We start from the raw sequence: 18,908 nt of genomic DNA, 5'->3' as shown, positions 1-18,908 counted from the left end.
CAGGAAGACGTGCATATATCCTCCAGAGTTCATAGTGGGAAAGAAAGGTTACGAAGTGGGGCAGTGTCATGTGAAACTGGGATGAATACTAATTGAAGTGGGAAAACTGAAAGAGATGTGATTATAACGTTGTGACTATTCCTTGTGTTGTATTCCATGTTGCCAGTGTGGTGTATTTCGTGTAATTTAAGTACGTGTGGTATGCATGGGAGAATAGCAAGATAGTTTCAGAGGCAGTGGGTTATGCATGTACCTTTTTGTACCGCTCGGTCTGGAGGAAATTTTCGTGATGATGGGTGTGACAGTCGAAGTGTGAGATATAGCAAAAGATCCACCATCCTATCCAGAAAGTGCACGGTAGTGTTAGATAATTACGAGACCATAGGATAGAGAATCACCAATGTAAAGCCATGCCCACTGGGCGGAGTTAATTGTTGTAGAAAATGTAATGTTGTGTTTAGGTTATAGAATTTATCGGAATAAATAAGATAGTGAAAAGAAAAAGGTTGGTGGTCTTTTCCTTCGAATAGTATGTTCTGATGATATCCAGAATTTATAATGCGTGCGATATTCATATTCAGTGCGATGGCCACGTGTTGATCAAAGCCGTTGGGTAAGAAAGAAAATGTGGTATTGCCAGTGCGTAGTGGTCAGAGATGTGTAAATTACTAATAGTCAGATGTGCGTTATCCGTTTCCGTTGCGTAATATTCAATCAGGGAATAATTTGTAACTTAATTGTGAGTACTAGAGCTCATGTTACTCGATAAATAAGAATGAATCCACTCGCTTGGCAGACCACTCACCTTGCAGGCCTGACTGCTTGATGCCACAGTATGAGCAAGGCATGTGGGTGCCTCTCAAGTCAAACGGAGCTTGGATGGTGTGTACAGGTACAGCTGCCCATGCAGCTTCAACACGGTACCACAGTTCATCAAGAGTAGTGACTGGCGTATTGTGACGAGCCAGTTGCTCGGCCACCATTCACCAGACGTTTTCAATTGGTGAGAGATCTGGAGAATGTGCTGGCCAGGGCAGCAGTCGAACATTTTCTGTATCCAGAAAGGCCCGGACAGGACCTGCAAAAGGCGGTCGTGCACTATCCTGCTGAAATGTACGATTTGGCAGGGATCTAATGAAGGGTAGAGCCACGGGTCGTAACACATCTGAAATTTAACGTCCACTGTCAAAGTGCCGTCAATGCGAACAAGAGGTGGCCGATAGGCTACAATCCGACCTTTATCAAGGTCGGAAACGTGATGGTACGCATTTCTCCTCCTTACACGACGATCACAACAACGTTTCACCAGGCAACGCCGGTCAACTGCTGTTCGTGGATGAGAAATCGGTTGGAAACTTTCCTCATGTCAGCACGTTGTAGGTGTCGCCACCTGCGCGGACGTTGTGTGAATGCTCTGAAAAGATAGTCATTTGCATATCAGAGCACCCTCTTGCTGTCGGTTAAATTTCGCGTCTGTAGCACGTCATCTTCGTGGCGTAGCAATTTTAATGCCCAGTAGAGTACATGATCCGTCTTCTTGCGGCTGAATAAATGCTCACTTCCTCGGAATACCGAAAAAGGCTGTAGCGTGGAGAACAGCGAACAGAACCAGCAGGGAAGCGCGGTCACTGTACGATGTGTTACAAGAACTACACGTTTGTTTTCTGAACGATTTTCTCCTCATTTCCACGGCTCAGAAACACTTGCACCAGACACAATGTAAGGCATTATATTCGGCGGTTACGCAAGCACAAATGGAGCTCGGTCATCCAGTTTACTGAACGCCAAGCAGGTCGCAGACACGGTGAGAGATGGCAACATCCGCAGTGTTCCCAAGGGCATCCCGACGACGCGAGGCAAAGCGCGTCCCGGGAGCGCGGTCGTAGCCACCTCGCTGACACCGCGGCCCGGCTAATGACGGCGAGCATTGACTTGCAAATGGCTGCAGGTATAGCGCCACGGCGCGGCCCAGGTAGCAGGCAGCGTGTTGTTGAGTTCCCCGGGAGGCGCGTGTACATGCCGACGCCAACTTCCAGTCCCAGCGTCCGCCGCCATTAGCATAGCGGCGTACGCGGCCGCCGAATGCTATTACTGCGCTCCAGCCTCCTGTCTCTTGCCTCCCAGGGCGACGTCGCGTGTCCTTGCATCAAGTTCACGTCCACGGGAACGAGTCCGTATACCCGTTACTTAGGTGATTCGAGTCCATGCACCCCCGTAATCTAAATTCGTTACATCCCAATTAAAGAGTGAACCCACAAGCCTACTCGTCTCCAAGGAATAGAAAAGCAACTGAAATACCAGTTCAATTCTACACAGAGTACGTGAAATAACTTGCCCCCCTTCTAACAGCCGTGTACCGCAAGTCTCTAGAGGAACGGAAGGTTCCAAATGATTGGAGAAGAGCACAAGTAGTTCCAATTTTCAAGAAGGGCCGTCGAGCAGATGCGCAAAACTATAGGCCTGTATCTCTGACATCGATCTGTTGTAGAATTTTAGAACACGTTTTTTGCTCGCGTATCGTGTCATTTCTGGAAACCCAGAATCTACTCTGTAGGAATCAACATGGATTCCGGAAACAGCGAACGTGTGAGACCCAAGTTGTTTTATTTGTTCATGAGACCCAGAAAATATTAGAAACAGGCTCCCACGTAGATGCCATTTTCCATGACTTCCGGAAGGCGTTCGATACAGTTCCGCACTCTCGCCTGATAAACAAAGTAAGAGTCTACGGAATATCAGACCAGCTGTGTGGCTGGATTGAAGAGTTTTTAGCAAACAGAACACAGCATGTTGTTCTCAATGGAGAGATGTCTACAGAAGTTAAAGTAACCTCTGGCGTGCCACAGGGGAGTGTTATGGGACCATTCCTTTTCACAATATATATAAATGACCTAGCAGATAGTGTCGGAAGTTCCATGCGGATTTTCGCGGATGATGCTATAGTATACAGAGAGGTTGTAGCATTAGAAAATTGCAGCGAAATGCAGGAAGATCTGCTGCGGATAGGCACTTGGTGCAGGGAGTGGCAACTGACCCTTAACATAGACAAATGTAATGTATTGCGAGTACATGGAAAGAAGGATCATTTATTGTATGATTATATGATAGCGGAACAAACACTGGTAGCAGTTACTTCTGTAAAATATCTGGGAGTATGCGTACGGAACGATTTGAAGTGGAATGATCATATAAAATTAATTGTTGGTAAGGCGGGTACCAGGTTGAGATTCATTGGGAGAGTGCTTAGAAAATGTAGTCCATCAACAAAGGAGGTGGCTTACAAAACTCTCATTCGACCTATACTTGAGTATTGCTCAGCAGTGTGGGATCCGTACCAGGTCAGGTTGTCAGAGGAGATATAGTAGATCCAAAGAAGAGCGGCGCGTTTCGTCACAGGATTATTTGGTAACCGTGATAGCGTTACGGAGATGTTTAGCAAACTCAAGTGGCAGACTCTGCAAGAGAGACGCTCTGCATCGTGGTGTAGCTTTCTGTCCAGGTTTCGAGAGGGTGTGTTTCTGGATGAGGTACCGAATATATTGCTTCCCCCTACTTATACCACCCGAGGAGATCACGAATGTAAAATTAGAGAGATTCGAGCGCGCACGGAGGCTTTCCAGCAGTCGTTCTTCCCGCGAACTATACGCGACTGGAACAGGAAAGGGAGGTAATGACAGTGGCACGTAAAGTGCCCTCCGCCACACACCGGTGGGTGGCTTGCGGATTATAAATGTAGATGTAGATGTAGATCACCCGTGAGTGGTGCACGAATAACAAACTCGCAACAGCGACTAACAAAGCCGTTCACCTACTTCTAAGAGGCACACTGAAGAGAAATCCAATCACTGAATCGAATAACGTATCTATAAATAGGAAAGCAATGACAAGCTACCTCGGTATTTATATTGACGAACATTTACACTTGCCAGACTAACAACAAAGCGACGAAACGGATCCTCAAATCAGCAAGACTGAACGCTACGCGACACAGACCACCCTTACAGACCAATCACTGGTTGCGTGGCTAGTGCTTGGGCACATCGATTATGTTTAAGTACTCATAAAACACTTGTTAGTCGCGGCTAGAGGACTGTTCTACTCAGAATCTAAAGGGCTCTCGGTACAGTCTCGATTGAGGCACTGTGTGTCGTACTGGGAGTTTTCACTACAGATATTCAAATTCGCCACAGAGCACCTGCTGACTGGCTGAAGAGGGGAAGACGCGACAAAATAAGAGAAATAACTGGACAAGATATAACCGGAAAATGGAAATCAAACAGGTGGGGGACGGATAAATGGCAGACAGAATGCGACAAAACTGACGGGTTTACCCTTTCTTCCCCAGTATCCGAGAACGATGAATTAAATGGTGAAACCTAAGACTTACCGTCATGCGGTGGTAAAAGACCGAAATTTCTTATTATATGCATAGATTTCGATCTTTGACCAAGAGACGTTGGTCTATCTTAGGATGTACCCATACCAAGTGGTAAAACCCTATTCATTAGGAAAAATCAGATATTTATTGAAATAATTTGTATATGATTTAAATTTATGTATTTTAAACATTCTTGTATACCAATGTGATTATAATGAGCAATATTCCACATTAGAGAAAAATGTTGTAAAAAATGTTACCTTGTGAACGTTAATTTTTGTTACAACAAGGCTGACTATTGTGGCATTTAGAGTTACAACAAATGGTTCGAATGGCTCTGAGCACTATGGGACTTAACTTCTAAGGTCATCAGTCGCCTAAGAACTACTTAAACCTAACTAACCTAAGGACATCACACACATCCGTGCCCGAGGCAGGATTCGAACCTGCGACCGTAGTGGTGGCGCGGTTCCGGACTGTAGTGCCTAGAACTGCTCGGCCACCCGGCCGGCCTAATATGGAACACGATTTACATAAACATTTTCAGGTGAACACTTTTTTAAAGTAATAGAACTTTTTGAACCCTTGTCCTCCAACTAAAGATTGTTTGGGAACCACACCCCATAGACTAATTCCTTCTCTTGCTTCTTCTTCGACACGTAAAATTTTCCTTGCGCAACGTACATTGCTTCCTAGTGTACAAAGACTTCACTTTACCAGCTTTGGTACCAAGTTGATAAAATTCATCATCCTGAATAATTATCACTATTGCATCAATTTTGGGCCTGTCTACATCCGGTGTTTTAATTCTCACATTCTGTCCAGCTGAAGGTTTTTGAATTTTGTTACATGAGGCTGCTTTCATTTTCTTTGCCTGCAATTGAAGACCTTCTTTGGCAGCTTCTCGGATCAGTTTCACTTCATTAACACAGTTGGAAGCTGCCAGCGTCTCGTCACAACCATCAGTTGGTGCCGGTGCCATTAAATCTTGTCTCTCTGGTGTTTCCTCACCTACTGCAGCCGCACTTTCTACCTCGGTTCCTTCTGTTCCAGTATTTGATTCACTGGCATCAATTCCTTGGCCGTCATTTTCAATTTACTGTGAGTCAGTAGAAGTGGTGTTTAACACTGTTTCCAAGTCTTCTTCAGAGTCGATTCAACTGATGCCGCAATTCCCATTTTCATTGGAATCCCAGACAGGGTTTCTTCATACGGTTAATATCTGATAAGGCTTTATTTTTCATTGCTTGCACAAACCTCAGCCCTCCAGACCATTTTGAAGATTCATTTGTTTCCATCAACGTTGATAACATATTTTCGATATCTTGATTTGCTCTTTCGACTGATCCCTGGCTCTGACTGTGCCTCGGCTTCCCGTGGACTATCTTTATATCACTCCACAACCCACATTACTTTTGAATGACTTGGTTACAAAACACTTTACCATTATAACAATGAAGGATACTTGGGGCCAAAAGAGGTAGTAAAAATGTCCAAAAGATGATATACTACTTCATCAGTCTTTTTCGAAGTTAGTGCGCAGAGGATAATAAATTTTGTCAGATGATGTAAGTATACAAGTATGAACTTCGATTTATTGTCTGGGTTTGCCTGCATGTCGATTAAGTCCATTTGGCATTCATTTCACTGTGTATGATAGGTTTCATTACAACATCCCTTTTCAATGTTTTTTGCTTTTTCTGACGTGATTCACATAATCTCAAATAAATAACGATTGTTTCAACAGTCACATTCTTGTACTTACGGTTCAGTTTCACAATCATCCGTGTTCGGCCACCATGGCCTATAGCAATATGGGTCTCATGTGGTACTTTAAACAGTTCATCAAAACGAACGTAATAACGAATTTCTTCTTTTCCAGAAGACACCTGTACTGTGAGTTTCTCTTCCTCTCCCATGTCGAGAACATCATATCGCTTTAAACGTCTGTAGTGAAGAGATTTTTTTATTGGATTCGATTTTTGCATTTTTCACTTCACTTAACAGACTATTATATTTCTCAGCAGTTACATAAAAATTGTTGTCCTTCTTTTTATTCAATGATTCACTTAAAAGGTCGTAAAATCTGTTATGCATTACATTACTCATTCTGATGCAAAACTGCAGAAGAAACACCACCAAAATGAGCCGCAAAGATAATCGTACACACGATGCTCAACACTGAAGCTACGCAGCGGTGAGCGGACTGAGAACTCATAATTGCCAGCAAAGAAACTTATCTGAACACATAACTGGCAACCTTCACGACGGAGGCGGGAGTCTTCGATCCAGCTTTTACCAGTTTACATCGGTAAATCCTAAGACTTACCAATGTCTCTTGGTAAAAGTTAGAAATCTATACATGTAATGAGAAATTTCGGACTTTTACCACACCGTGATGGTAAATCTTAGGTTTCACTGTTTAATTCTATGATTTATTAATTATCTTACTTTTACAGTACCATACAAACCCACACACGGCATGGTGTACTTTCTCAGGGTCCATGACTCATATCCAGCGCACCTACACAGGTTTGGGCTGAAACAAACTGTTGTGCCTGCGGTGAAAATGGCTGGCATGAACACACAGTGCTCGTCGGTGATGCCCTAGGATACATAAACCTGAGGTAAGGAAAGCCAGACGTAGGACAGTTGACGCAACCAGGATGACTGGAACTCTACAAGCAACTTCGCAGATGAAGTATCGCGAGCACTAAAAGCGGATGCGCTAGAATAAGACACGCTCCATATGTGACAGTTCAACAGTACATAGTAAATGACACACAGACACAGACACTGACTCGTATGCTACATTACATACAGGAAGTGATGACGAGATACACATAAGAACACGGTAAAAGTAAGCTTATGTTTTCCAACACTAAATCGAATTAACCTGAAAATTTAACTCTCTCTATGTAGTTGGTTGTTATACCATTTCAAAACTTGTAACATCATCTGAAGATGTGACGTTTCTTCTTCTTTCGCTACATCAGGTGTGACTGGCTCCAAGTTTTACCGACCCCTCGCACCTGATGCAGCAGACTATGACACATTAAATGAACTCCAAATCTCCACTGTTACCTTGCGTCCGCAAACACATTGTAGACTAATTAATCAGTACATCATTAATTAAGTATTACTATAGTCAAAACAACATATGCAACAGATGTAAACCAAACACATAGAAGCCATACAGTGAACAAATGTCGCCTCATACCTAAGTCGGATTTATCGTCATCTCTTGTTCCTTCCATTAAATACAATTTTAACTTAAAATATATACACAATCTATTATGTATTTTATTTATTGTCATTATCTAAGTAAGCAAGGAATTTTGACAAAAAATTTAAAATGCGTTTCTAATTTTATGTTTCTTTACTTTTTATTTTATGCTTTTGTCAAGTTCTCAAAAAATGTAATAGTTTAAAATTGAATTTGTGTGACATAACATGTAAAACCACAAAATGTATGTTGAGAAGCAGCGCGTCAGCAATCGTGAATAATTTAAAGATTGTAAAGAATCCACCGGATGTTGGCCTAAAGAGGCCTAAAGAGGCAGTTTTTAGTTTTAGTGTGTTCCGAAGAAGGCGTGGTTATCCGCGTCGAAACCTAGGTCAACATCCGGTTTCTATTTGCAATCGAGGCGGATTCTTTATTATCACAAAATGTGTGACCTGATATATAACGACAGGCGGCAGGTCTTTATATGAGAATTAAGCAAATGAATTAAACAGGTTTCGGAAGCAAGAGAATTCTCTCTGAACTCACTCTCCTTTCCATTTGGCTGTGTACGTGTTCTACGGAAATGGCCGATGAGAATTCGTGCAGTCTGCTTCTGGTTATGGTTGGCTCGAAAGCGTAAGTGTGAAGTTACTTTGTGGAGGATGCTGGGAGCTCGCGAAATCGAGGAGTGGGCCGGTAGCCTTCGCCGGAAGTAGGAGCCGCGTGTCCTCGGTGGAGAGCTGGGGTGTATTTGAGAAGTCGGCAGTGATCCATCGTGATCAGTCATGTCATTTACTGCAGTACAGAAGACGGAAAGAATCCGAAGTGCCTTGCCAGAAGCAAGTATAGAATTCATCTCAGACACTTACCTTTTTTTTGTTAGCGAGTGTTGTGGATCACTGAGTGTGGACTTGTTCGGTAAAAAAGAAAGATGTCGGACAAAGTGCGCAGCCATTAGCTAGTTAAAGGTGGTGTTCTATAAGAGTGACCAACTTTGCTATGGTTAATTCATGACAATAAATTTCATTTGTTTCCCTTAAAATCTAAGAGTGATGTTTTTGAATGACTCTTTTGCTGTCTAGTTTGTACGGTATTCCTGTTTTTCTGTTGGGTTTACTGCAGGAAATAACTAGCAGTCAGTTAGATACAGTGTACGAACTGTGATGTATATATGCTAGTGTCCTGTGATCGGATCGCAAAATTTGTTCGCAAGTGGTTGGATTGTTAAAGGGCATTTATTGATTCACTTTGGAGTAAGGTTAAGTTTTAACCCCGCCTCGTGAGCCAACGCGAGACTGGTGGCCATTATTTAGACTGATTTTACATGTGCAGCGGGGAAAGGAATTAATTCGGGTCCACCAACAAATGTTTCCAATTAAGTATACGGAGCAGTACTTCGCGTAATTTGTATCGCGCGCCGTACATCCCCAAGAGAACTTGGAATTAAGCCACAGGCGCGAGGGAGGATTCGCGCGACGCTACGGAAGTTCTGAGGCACAGATAAAAAGAACTTTTCAGTGCGTATGCGCCAGTCGGTGGTACGGAATCGGAGAGTAAGACGGTCTGACGTGCTGCTGCGACACGATAGAAAGGAGTTACCGTGTTCTGATGTGTCCACCACAACGCCGTGAAGGAAGTTGCGTGATTTTTTTATGTAAGATCGCGAACTGTGCAACGTGTCTACACGGAATGGGGTACAACTCACGTACTCCAGTCCTAAACGACTGGAAATGGGAAAGTGGCAGACCTTGTAGATGACAACCGACAATAACTGTTGATGTCAGTGAATGCTGATCTGTCTCACCAGTTTCTGAGCGAATCCTGCGGAGTTAGCTGGTGTAGCCCCCAATAAGCTGCTTCTCACATTTATTTGTTTTGTTTCAGAGTGCATGTCCATGTCAGAACCGTAGAAGACGAAGAGGAAAAAGGAGCTAAAAAGCGACTACTGGTTAAGCCCATAGACGGAAGGAAAGATAGCTCAAAACAGGGACTTCCTCTTGGATAAAGGTCCATAAAATACGTCGCAGAGACAACGGAAGCCCTGAACTAAAGATTAAATATGCTTCGCCATATTGCTACGATGGATAAAAAGTAAAACTCAGTAGACAGCTCGCGCGTCGTTCGCTAAAATAGCCATGATTCTTTTTTCTTTTCTTTGTCTTTTTTTTCTCATCAGTCTTCCGAATGGTTTGATGCTGCCCGCCACGAATTCCTCTTCTGTGCTAATCTCTTCACTTCAGAGTAGCATTTGCAACATGCGTCCTCCATAACTTGCTGGATGTATTGCAATCTCTGCCTTCCTCTACAGTTTTTGCCCTCTACAGCTCCCTATACTACCATGGAAGTCATTCCCTCATGTCATAACAGATGTCCTGTCATCTTGTCGCTTCTCCTTATCAGTGTTTTCCACATATTCCTTTCCTCTCCAGTCCTGTGTAGAGCCTCCTGCCTCCTTACCTTATCAGTCCACCTAATTTTTAACATTCGTCTGCAGCACCACATCACAAATGCTTCAATTCTCTTCTGTTCCGGTTTTCCCACAGTTCATGTTTCACTACCATACAATACTGTACTCCAGACGTACATTCTCAAAAATGTCTCCCTCAAATTAAGACCGATATTTGATATTAGTAGACTTCTCTTGGCCAGGAATGCTTTCTTTGCCATAGCTAGTCTGCTTTTGATGTTCTCCTTGCTCAGTCCGTCATTGGTTATTTTATTGCTTAGGTAGCAGAATTTCTTAACTTCATCTACTTCGTGACCATCAATCCTGATGTTAAGTTTCTCGCTGTTCTCATTTCTACTACTTCTCATTACCTTCGTGTTCCTTCGATTTACTCTCAATCCATACTGTGTATCCATTAGACTGTTCATTCCGTTTAGCAGATCATGTAATTCGTCTTCACTTTCACTCAGGATAGCAATGTCAAAGGCGAATCGTATCACTGATATCCTTTCACCTTGAATTTTAATCCCACTCCTGAATCTTTCTTTTATTTCCATCATTGCTTCCTCGATGCACAGATTGAAGAGTAGGGGTGAAAGGCCACGACTATGTCTTACACCCTCTTCAATACGAGCACTTTGTTCTTGATCGACCAGTCTTATTAACCCCTCCTGGCTGTTATATATATTGGATATGACCTGTCTCTCCCTATACCTTACCCCATTTTACATTGTCGAACGCTTTTTCCAGGTCGACAAATCCCATGAACGTGCCTTGACTTTTCCTTAGTCTTTCATCCATTATTAACCGCAACGTCAGAATGGCCTCTCTCTTGCCTTTACTTTTAGTAACGCCAAACTGATTGTCATCTCGCGCATCCTCAATTTTGTTTTCCATTCTTCTGTATATTATTCTCGTAAGCAACTTAGATGCATGAGCTCTTAAGCCGATTGTGCGATAATTCTCGCACTTGTCAGCTCTTGCCGTCCTCGGAACTGTGTGTATGATGCTTTTCCGAAAGTCAGATGGTACGTCGGCAGACTCATACATTCTACATACCAACGTGAATAGTTGTTTTGTAGCCACTTACCCCAATGATTTTAGAAATTCTGATGGAATTTTATCTATCCCTTGTCTCTCATTTGACCTTAAATCCTCCGAAACTCTTTTAAATTCTGATTATAATAGCGAATCCCCTATCTCTTCTAAATCGACTCCTGTTTCTTCTTCTATCACATCAGACAAATCTTCCCCTCACAGGGGCTTTCAATGTATTCTTTTCATCTACCCGCTCTATCCTCAGTGGAATTCCCGTTGCACTTCTAATGTTACCACCCTTGATTTTAATGTCACTGAAGGTTGCTTTGACATTCCTGTATATTAGTCTGCCCTTTCGACAGTCAGGGAAGCGGAAGGGAATTTTCCGTGACCTTCCAAAGGAGCCATACAGGTATTTATGTGGACCCGTTTAGAGAAATCACGGAAAACCTAAATCTTGGTGGCCGGACGCGGATTTGAACCGTCGTCCTCCGGAATACGAGTCCAGTGTGCTGACCACACAGGACGATTCTAAAGCCTCAACGTGCGTAGGTGTAATACTGATACCGCCTTAACACTTGCAAAAGTATTGAACGTTAAACTGTCGACTCGTTACAAACCAGTACCTAGAAAAAGTGGTTCGCCTGCTGCAATTTGGTTGCATTCTAAAATGACCGAGTTGTTGGAAACTATTTTTTGCGAATAGGAAATGTCCCTATTAGTGATATTGTCTGTTTCACGGTACATGGTCCAACGTATAATAAATTACAGTTGAAAGCAAGATTGTACCAGTCACCATCTTCCCGTATGAAGGACGATGTCTCTATTTCCTTCTCTGAGCTCCCCCACGTCTCAACAGATGGATCAGCTCCCTTCGTAACTAAAGCTTCCCTCCCCTTCCCTCTCCGAACACAAGTGCAGGACTCCGTCGCTATCTCCCCTCCTCTGCGATGCGCACACACATGCAGGCTGTAGGAACACACACACACACACACACACACACACACACACACACACACACACACACACACACAAAGCTAGCTCTGAATGATGGCCGCATTAGGCCTTATGTCTTCTGTGGATTCCCAGAGCCATAAATATGAAATGCCCTCTCCTGATACGGCACGTTCGTCACCATCAACGTGTCAATTGCCAGCTCATTATGATCTTCTATATGCTCTGGGATGTCACTGTAGATACTCCTTTGCAAAGAAATTAATTTTAATTTTCATTATTGTAATTAACATGAAAAGGAAAAGCACGAACGTAAACAATATCTGCGTATGATCCAAACATGATCGACATTATTCGTGTTCGCAGCAGGAATCAGCAGAGGAGGACAGACGCTGCGTGCTTCCAGCAGTGGTTATTAGGACAGACGATTAATACCAAGTATGACTGGGCTTTGACTGTTTGACACAGTTCTCATTACACACGGATCAATAGAACAGATGAAAAAGGATGGAAAAGAAATTCAACAGTGCCCCTGTTGGAATAAAAAGTGGAATTTGCCTGTAGACGTAATGATAAACTCGGGCATACCCCAGAGCAGTGTTATAGGACATTACTTTTCAAAGTATATATAAATGACCTGTGGATAACATCGGTGTCTGTATTAGGCTTTCCGCATATAATGCCGTTGTGTATAGAAAAGCCACAACGCTAAAAAAATTGCAGCGAAATTCAGGGAGACTTGCAGAGTATCGACGTTTGGGCAGGGATTGGCAGTTGTCCTCAACAAATGTAATGGATTATGCATAAACGCTCAGAAAGACATATTATTCTAAGAGGATAGCTCCGAAAGTAATGAATGTCTCCTATTTTTATTCATGGAACCTACAGGAGATACATAAAACACAACAGCACAGCTAAATAGAGCAATATTTCAGTTACAGACTGTCATTTTTCCACATGGTCACCAGCATTCATTATGCACTTCGATGAAGCAGAGCCGGCATGCCGCGTTTGTAGACGTCGGAACCAGCTGAGGCTAACTGCTCATTCCTTATAGCTTTGACAACAGCCTCCGAGTCATGAAAATGTTCGCCACGTAGTCCATCTTTCAGAGACCCTAAGAGATGGAAGTCTGTAGGTACCAAATCGGGACTGTAAGGCTGCATGTGATAAGACAGTCCAGTCAAATTTTGCAATGAGTAGCGTGGTCGCAAAACTGGTATCGGCTCTGGCATTATCATGTTGCAGGTGAAAGTTGGTCTTCTTCTCTGGCCTTCCCTTGAAAATTCGTGCTTTCAGCTTAGTAAATGTCGTCTTGAAGCGTGGTGAATTGACAGTTTCCCCAGGTAACAGGACATCCAAAAGAGCCACACACTGGCTATCCCACGAGACTACGCACATGACTTTGTCTGCAGACGGCTGTGTCTTGAATTTCTTCTTTGACGGTGAATTCGTATGTCGCCATTCTATGGGCAGTGTTTTGGATTCCGGTTCGTAGTGGTGACACCACGTCTCATATCCGGTGCCGATGCTATTCAGAAAATTGTCACCTTCAACTTCATATTGGTACAGCAGGTCGCGACAAATTTCCATTCCTTAAGTTTTTGTTCTTCTGTAAGCATCCGCAGGATCCATCTCGCATAGACTTTGCGATAACCAAGATGTTCCAACATTCCAGAATGAAATTTTCACTCTGCAGCGGAGTGTGCACTGATACGAAACTTCCTGGTAGATTAAAACTGTGTACCGGACCAAGACTCGAACTCGGGACCTTGCTTTCGCGGGCAAGTCCTCCATTAGGAGCCGGCCGCGGTGACCAAGCGGTTCTAGGCGTTACAGTCCGGAACCGCGGGACTGCTACGGTCGCAGGTTCGAATCCTGCCTCGGGCATGGATGTGTGTGAAGTCCTTAGGTTAGTTACGATTAAGTAGTTCTAGGGGACTGATGACCTCAGACGTTAAGTCCCATAGTGCTCAGAGCCATTTGAACCATTTTTTTCCTCCATTAGGAGACGAATTACTGGCGGAATTAAAGCAGTGAGAGTGGTGCGTGAGTCGAACTTAGGTAACTCAGCCGGTGACGCACTTTCCCGCGAAAGGCAAAGGTCTCAAGTTCGAGTCTCGGTCCGGCATGCAGTTTTAATCTGCCAGGAAGTTTCATGTTCCAAAATTGTTTCCAAGGCATTGCAGCCGACATTCAGCTTTGCACACAATTCCCTGGTCATTATTGGCCGATCAGCACGGATGAGTTGATCAAGACGCTTTTCATTGCGAGGGATGACAGCTGTGCAAGGTCGACCGCGCTGTGGCTTGTCATGTACACCCTTTTCACCAACTTGAAAATGTCGTACCCGTAGCCTCACATTGCTCACGTCTATTGTATCATCTCCACACACCTTTAGCAAACATCGATGCATTTCTTTCTCCGCAATTTCTTCAGCAGTGAGGAATTCAATCACACATCGCTGTTTTACCCTTGCTTCCATATCAGACTCCATTCCGGAATACCTCTCTGCTGGGCGCCAACTACGGCAGAACAACGGAACCACCTGCAAATGAAAGAGATTGGTTGAAACATTAGCACTACACTAACGACATTTGGCGCGGACATCCAGTCACCACAAAAAATAGGAGACATTGCTTTCGGAACGACCCTCGTGTCATTACACAGTTGCATAATAATGACTGGAAGCAGTCATATCTATAAAACTTCTAGGTCTATACGTACGGAATGATTTAAAGCGGAATGACCACATAAAACTAATGGCAAGTAGGGTGGATGCTAGACTGAGATACAGTAGAAGAATCCTCAGGAAGTATAGTGGCTCTGAGCACTATGGAACTTAACACCTATGGTCATCAGTCCCCTAGAACTTAGAACTACTTAAACCTAACTAACCTAAGGACATCACACAACACCCAGTCATCACGAGGCAGAGAAAATCCCTGACCCCGCCGGGTTCAAATGGTTCAAATGGCTCTGAGCACTATGGGACTCAACATCTATGGTCATCAGTCCCCTAGAACTTAGAACTACTTAAACCTAACTAACCTAAGGACAGCACACAACACCCAGCCATCACGAGGCAGAGAAAATCCCTGCCCCCCCCCCCCCCGGGAATCGAACCCGGGAACCCGGGCGTGGGAAGCGAGAACGCTACCGCACGACCACGAGATGCGGGCGACCCCGCCGGGAATCGAACCCGGGAACCCCGGCGTGGGAAGCGAGAACGCTACCGCACGACCACGAGCTGCGGACAGGAAGTGTAGTCGACCAGCATAGGTTACCCACAAAACCTTTTTCTAACAATACTTAAATATTGTTTGGCAGTATGGCATCCGTGCAAGATAGGACTGGAAGAGGAAAGAGAGAGTATCCAAAGAATAACTGGGCGTTTCTTCACAGATTCGATCAGTAAGCGCTAAAGCGTCACAAACATTCTCAGCCAACTCCTGTGGCAGACGCTGAAAGACAGGTGTTCTGCAACATTAAGTAGTTTACTGTTAAAGTCCCGAAACGTCTCTTCCTAGAGGGGTCAACCATTATATTGCAGCCTGCTACGCACATCTCGCTATAAGATCACGAAGATAGAGGGACTCGAGCTCACACGTAGGCTTACGTGAATTGTTTTCCTCACGGTGTACTGGAGACTGGAACAGGGAAGGAAAGGGGACAAGTGTAAGTGCCACGCGTGGTAAACGAAGTACCTTCCGTCACGCACTACAAAGCGACTTGCGGAGTATAGGCGCAAAGTCTGAGGTAGATGTACTGATTTAGGGAAACCTCAGGAAATTGAAAATTGAGTTTTAGGGCAGGTCTTTTAATGCCATGTCTGCCGAATATGAGGTAAGCGCCGTAGCTCTTGCAACACGTCGCCCATTCACCATCTGTAGTAGTTGATAACGACTGTGAAAATTACTCCTTTCAGAAACACTGCCCCAAATAGATCAAAATCCAAGTGTTTTTCAGGCAATGTGTTAGTAATACGTAATTAAAAACTTCGAAGAATTGGCGTACACCTTAGCCTGGGAGCATCGATAAGCTGACTCATTGAATAACTGTCGATGCATATGTAAAAGTGAAAGCAAGTACCATTATACCTTGTGAAAGTCAAAGGGCATATTATTAATGTTACATTAATTTCGGCTGGGTTCAAACTAACGGATATTACGGAATGCTATTTATTGTACTTAGCAGTTATTCAAAGAGTTCAGTACTCGGTAGGAAATGGCGAGAACGGCGATGGTACGCCCTCGCGAGTGTATGTGTGTGTGTGTGTGTGTGTGTGTGTGTGTGTGTGTGTGTGTAGGAGACTGCTCTCTGTTTCAGACGCTATTAATAGAGGTGACATATAGAGGTAGTTAATAGCTCTTTCTCAAATTAATGAGGGGTCCATTTCAGTTTGTTACAGTGACTGTCTCATTTGCTTGTACCTAGTAACTAGCTAGTTTGTGTGTAGGATGACGCCCCTTTCATCTGCATGTGTGTCACAACGAGAATGGAAGGGAGAGCGCGCGCGCGCGCGCGCGCGCGAGAGAGAGAGAGAGAGAGAGAGAGAGAGAGAGAGAGAGACAGAGACAGATGGGATTGGAGGGGAGAGAGAGGGGGGCGCAGCGAGTAGGGAAAGAATGAATGACACACGCAATTGTTCACGAAAAATTACAACATTTTCCTCCGCACGACTTTAAATATCGTTGAAGCACTGTAACTACATTCGCCTCTGATTTATGGCAAGATCGCTCCGTACTGCACTAGTTGCGTTAATGATTATTGATGCTAGCTTCCAGAATTCGAGTCCAGCTCGCCATCTAGGGCTTAAAAAAGTCTATTCGAATCAAAAATTTTCACCAAGATGGTAGCCACGTAACAGCTCTTCACTTGTTTTATGAGAAGTAGCTGAATTTATTTTGCGTCCGGAATTAATAATAAACCCATCCTGACACAGTAACTGGTTACTAAAAAAGCAGCATCTGGATGAAAACACGTAATAAAAATGGAAAATGAAGTGTTCAAGTAAAGAACGTCAGTTGGAAGGCGCTGAGGAATAACTACACTTTGCATTACGTTTTGTCCTGAGGCTATAGCTTTGGTATGCGATAAACAAATACCGCAATCGTTACGAATTTTTGAATTTACTTATCGAAATCACATTGAAGGTAAGCCAGAGTTAAAAAAATGTAACAATAAAGTCTACACCGTTCCGCTGCCGGACGTGGTGGCCGAGCGGTTTTAGGCGTTTCTGTCCGGAACCGCGCGACTGCTACGGTCGCAGGTTCGAATCCTGTCTCGGGCATCGATGTGTGTGATGTCCTTAGGTTAGTTAGGTTCAAGTAGTTCTAAGTTCTAGGGGACTGATGACCTCAGCTGGTAAGTCCCATAGTGCTCAGAGCCATTTCAACCATTTGAACCGTTCCGCTCCCATAGACAGGTGCTGAGAACGATGTGAGCACAAAATATCCTTCTTTTGACGATGTTCTGTTGTAAACAGAAGAACGAGCAGATCAGTCCCTACCCTCTCTGCTTGGTTACGCTGCTGGGAGCAACTAATGTCGTATTCATAAGGCTATGCCGCCCCTTTCCCAGTGCACCATTTAAATGAATGACAATCCGTTCTGCAGACACGTCTGGGAGTGTTTATTTTCCATAAATGTGTTAAAAATTTAGGAAATTCAGACCTTAGTAACTAACACAACTAACGCATAAACGGACCTAAACAACATCTATTACAGCAACGTATGTTAAACTGCACAGTTAGACGGCTAAATTTTTCACAGCCCGACTGGCTCGCCGGTCCAATCCTGCCGTGTCCGGGCACCAGAGAGTGCTTGGCAGACCATACCAGTCTGCACGACGGTGTGTAGGCTGGCAGGTAGTGGTCGGCGCAAGCAGGTAGAGGTCTGCCTGTCAAACCGAAGTTCCCGGACAACGGACCCGACCGCGGACTCGTCGCCCACAGACTGTCGATTGGTTCGGAGCTGACTTCCTCAGGGAACGGGTCAGCGGACCTGTCGGACAGTGAATGGCGTCTGCACGGTAGGCTAGGCGTTCTTCCGCGAAAAGCCACTTCCCACACCAAACGAGCTGCTCTTACATCAGTAGTTAACGAACAGACTATACTAAAACGGGTGAGACTCCCGCTAAACCCGATGGGCAGAACAGGTAATAGGATTGTGGAAAGGGCCAAGGGTTGAGGTCAGTTTCTGCTTCTAATTGTCATTTATTGTAATTCAATACACTTTACAACCAAAGCGGCACATAGCCGAATCTTTACGGAATGCATCTCTTTCACGGCTGAAGGCCTCCAACAAGAAGTCTTAACAAGATAGAAATCCAATTAAGACAGCAATAAAATAATTCAAAAAACAACATACGCAAAGTGCAATACAAATATCTCAGAGCTACAATTCAATTACAAAATTTTAAAATATATTACCACAGACCTTTAAAGGTAGAGGGCCAACAAAAAAGATTAAAAATTCCATTAAGATAGCAATAAAACAATTTAAAACCAAAAAATCAACATATGCAAGGTGCAACACGAATGGCTGAGGGCCATAATTAAACTTCAAAACTTCAGAGTTTATTCCCATAGACCTTTAAAGGCAGAAGGCCAGCATGTTTAACAACAAGAAATCTTAAAAGTCAACAAGATAAAAATTCAATTAAGATAGCAATAAAATAATTTAAAGAAGCAACAAATGCAAGGCGCAATAGCAATGACTGAGGGCCACAATTATACTTCAAAATTTTAAAATATATTACTATAATGTCTAAAGGCCGCAGTGTTTAAGCTTGAAAGATTAATTTAAAATTAATTTTTCAAAATTTTAAGAAAACAAACAAATAATCATAAGCCTAAAATTTAA

Source organism: Schistocerca serialis, chromosome 7 (genome assembly GCF_023864345.2).
Source record: "Schistocerca serialis cubense isolate TAMUIC-IGC-003099 chromosome 7, iqSchSeri2.2, whole genome shotgun sequence".
Classification (NCBI taxonomy): Eukaryota; Metazoa; Arthropoda; class Insecta; order Orthoptera; family Acrididae; genus Schistocerca; species Schistocerca serialis.
This window is presented reverse-complemented; position numbering follows the sequence as displayed.